Source organism: Orycteropus afer, unplaced genomic scaffold, assembly GCF_000298275.1.
Source record: "Orycteropus afer afer isolate SDZICR_OR568_19922 unplaced genomic scaffold, OryAfe1.0 scaffold00259, whole genome shotgun sequence".
Lineage (NCBI taxonomy): Eukaryota > Metazoa > Chordata > Mammalia > Tubulidentata > Orycteropodidae > Orycteropus > Orycteropus afer.
The window spans coordinates 3,635,114-3,639,070 of NW_006921846.1; positions in this window are offsets into that span (position 1 = coordinate 3,635,114).

Sequence of the window (3,957 nt, forward strand, 5' to 3'; positions counted from 1 at the left end):
CGAGGAGTGGCTGGTGGGTTTGAACCGCCAGCCTTCTGGTGAGCAGTCAAGTGCCTTAGGCACTATGCTACCAGAGCTCCTTCACCTCTTCTATAGGCTTTTTAAAATTATTGTCAGTTTTGCTATGTCTAAACAAAACTGTGAGTGGGTATCAAGACTATTCCTGTTTTCATGTCATATTTCTTCCCAAACAATTCTGTGTTAGATACTTTAAAAAACAGATTGGCTCCTAAGGCATTTGACTGCTAACCAGAAGGCTGGTGGTTCAAACCCACCAGCCACTCCTCAGAAGGAAGGCTTGGTAATCTATTTCCATGGTGATATCGCCTCGGAAACCCAAGGAGGGGTTGCTATGAGTCGGGGCCGACTCCACGGCACATAACACAACAGCAACGAACAGTGGAGTTGAACATGCACATATCCTTTAACCTAGTAATTCTATTCCTTGTTAAATACCCAAGAGACATTCTCACATGTGTGTAGTAAGAGACAAAAAAAAAATGTTTAAAATGGTACTTGCTTATAATATAAAAAGAGCTGAAAAATAAAATACCCATAAAGAGTAGATTGGATAAATGAATTGTGCTATATTCTTACACAGCAATCAAAAGTCACAGCAACATGTAAAACTCACCCACTTACCTTTGAGTCTAAGAAGTAAGTCAAAGAAGATTCTATGGAGTATGACTCCATTTACATAAAGTTTAAAACACAGCCAAAATTAAAAGACATGTATTTGAGGATACATTCCCGGTTTCTGTAGTGATAAAAGAAAGTAAGGAATGATTAACACAAAATTGACAATAGAAATTTACTCTGGGGCATGGGATACAGCAAGGGTGCTCTCCAAGAGGAGCACACAGGAAGGGGGTTAAGGTTCTGGCAAATTCTCTATCTTTATCTAGGGTCAGTTTTTATTTTTTTAAACTATATTATGTATTTTATTATACCAAACTCACTGCCATCAAGAAGATTCCGACTCATAGCAACCACCTTTGGGTTTCTGAGGTTGTAAATCTTTATAGAAGTAGATTGCCCAGTCTTCCTTCTGCGGAGTGGCCAGTGGGTTTGAACCAGCAACCATCTGGTTAATAGTCAAATGTCTTCGGCACTATGCCGCCAGAACTCCTTGTATTTTATTATGCACACATAATATTTCAAACTAAAAATATAATGAATGAACTTGAACTATATTATATCTATGTGGATAAATCTCACTGCCTCTTTCCACAAAAATGTTATTTTTCAACATTCGTGAAGCCTGGTGTAGGCTTGATGACAGATCAGCACCAATCAGCCTTTTGAGAATTATTGTTTAGTGATTAATCTGGGTGGGGCAAAAGATTGAGTGCTTGACTACTAGCCAAAAAGTTAGTAGTTTGAATTCACCTACAGGCACTTCAGAAGACAGGCTGGCAATCTGCTTCCAAAGGGCCACAGCATTGAAACCCCTGTGGGGCAGTTCTACTCTGCAGACATGGGGTTGCTATGAGTCTGAACCAGTCACTCCTCGGAAGGAAGGCTGGGCAATCTACTTCCGTATAGATACCGCCTCAGAAACCCAGGGAGGGGTTGCTATGAGTCGGAGACAACTCAACGGCACATAACAACAACAATATGAGTCCGAATGGACTAGAAGGCAACTAACAACAATACTTCCTATCTTTAGGAATTGTAGTAGTTAAGTTGTGTGTCAGCTTGCCTGGGCCTGGTTGAGTGGCTGGGCAGCTGGATGTAGTCATTCCCCACAGTGAGACTGGTAATCAACTCCATGGTAGAATCTGCTGGACCAGCTGAGTAGCTACCTTAGGGATGTGGGCTGTTTCTAGTATATAAGCAGCAGCATTGAAAATGGTCTCTGAAGGTTTTGGACCCTGAATGTAGCCAAGTCTTCATCTCAATGGCCTGCTGATCTTGGGACTGTTGATGGACTTGAACTAGTGGCCTGCTACATTGCTTGGTAATCTTGGAATTGTGTCATTTTATTTGTAGACCTTGGGTTTGATAGCCTCAGCAGCCAGCAGCTGTCTGAGTTAAAAAGAAGCCTCCAAATGAATTTGCTCTGCAAACTTTCACCCAAATCACAATAAAAATTAAAAGAAGAAGAAGAAGCCTCTAGCTTCAGTGGGCTGGGAGCAAGAGGCAGAGGTGAAGCCCAAGATCGAGGGACCTTTACCCAGTCCCTAGAGCTGACACTTTGAACTCGGACTTCTAGCCTCTTATATTGTAAGAGAATAAACTTATGGTTCTTAAAGCCATCCCATTCGTGGTATTTTCTGTTAGAGTGGCACTAGAAAACCAACACAGGATTCTTAATGCCAATTTGTGCATATAAAAAGGATTAGGCTAAACGTGTCACAATTAGACTCTTCCAGGGAGGGACTTGGACAACTTCATCCTGAACAAATTCACCTTCTTTTAGAGGCAGGCGCCAGGCTGGACAGGAAGGGATAAGAGTGTAAATGAGTCCCCTGATAGGGACACTATTTCTCCCAAGCCTCTAACCTCATCCAGGAAACCCTGATTGATCTCTGTAAAAAGAAATGCTCCAAAAACATTGCCAACACAACTCCCTAGTAAAAGCCCTTACTGGTGATCCAAACAGCTCACCTTTTCTCATTTCTGCTGTTTCCCTAGTAACAACCAACCTTGGCTTCTCAACTATTTGCCTGTTCAACATTTGTCTGTTCCAGTTTAGGATTCAAAACCTTTCAAAGCAGGTTGTTTGTTCCAGGAAAGAACTTGGACTTGATTTTTGCCCATGTACCTGCTTTGGCCAGTAATCCAACCCCCTCTTTGCTTTGAAATGCCCAAACCTGGCGATTTTGATCCATGCCTGCTAGCATCAGCTGAGATTTGCCTTGCTTCATTCCAGTATATTACCAGCCCAACTCCCAGGCCTAAATTCAGGCCCTTCTTCCATTACATCTACTTCAAACCCAACAACTTTAACAGCCCCTTTTCACCAGCTTTAGGGCAGGTAGCAAGTACAATAACTCCCCATATCCACCACCAATTTGATACCTATGGAGATTGCCTTAGTGGCCACACCCTTAACATGACCCCAATGAGTGTTAGGTTTCTCAGAGGTTCATAGTGCCCCTTTATCCAAGGGCACAATATATATCTATGTCTTGGCATCCTAACCAGTACTGGAGAGCCAAGTGGGGATGGCTAAGGCCCAAGGCACAGAAAGACTATAAGATACACAGTTAGAAAAAGTTCACATAAAGAGAACTTGGCATCAAAGTATCCAGCTATAAGTCAAGTGGATGTCTTGAGAGGAAGGGGCACAACTGAGTATTATGATGCTTAATAGCAGGCACCAATATGTTAGGATTGAGCAGATTTAACATGGGCAGCAGAACACCTAAGAGGTTCAAGAAATCTCTCCCAATCTCTCCTAACTCCTGCTTGGTTAACTTCTATACTCGTCTTTCAAACCTCAGATTAACTTTCACTTCCCCCCACCCTATTGGATTACCTGATCCTACTACGTGCTCCAATACATAACATTATGTGTTCACTCTTATATAATTATATTGTGCTGTGTTATAATTACCTGTTCACTTATTCTGTTTCTCTGTTAGATAAGTCCTATCAGGACTAGAAACATGATTATCTTATTCACCACCATACCTGCATCATTTAGCACAGTATCTGACCCATGGAAAAGGTTATAATTGTAAAAATAATAACAAACATTTTTTAATTCGTGAATGATTTCTTTACAAGTCTGCAGTGGGAAGCTGGGAGAGGCAGCAAGGAATCGTAGGGAAAATGGGGAAGCAAGGCATGAGCTCAAATATACAGGAACTGGAGTAGAAGGGAGGGCTTAGTTATAAGTAATAATGCATATTCAAAGTCAGGAAAGATTTAGCCACCAGGTTGATGATGCAAATTCTAGGCTAGGTCTGAGTCTTAAAAGGTAGCTGTATCTTCAGCTGGTACACAGGA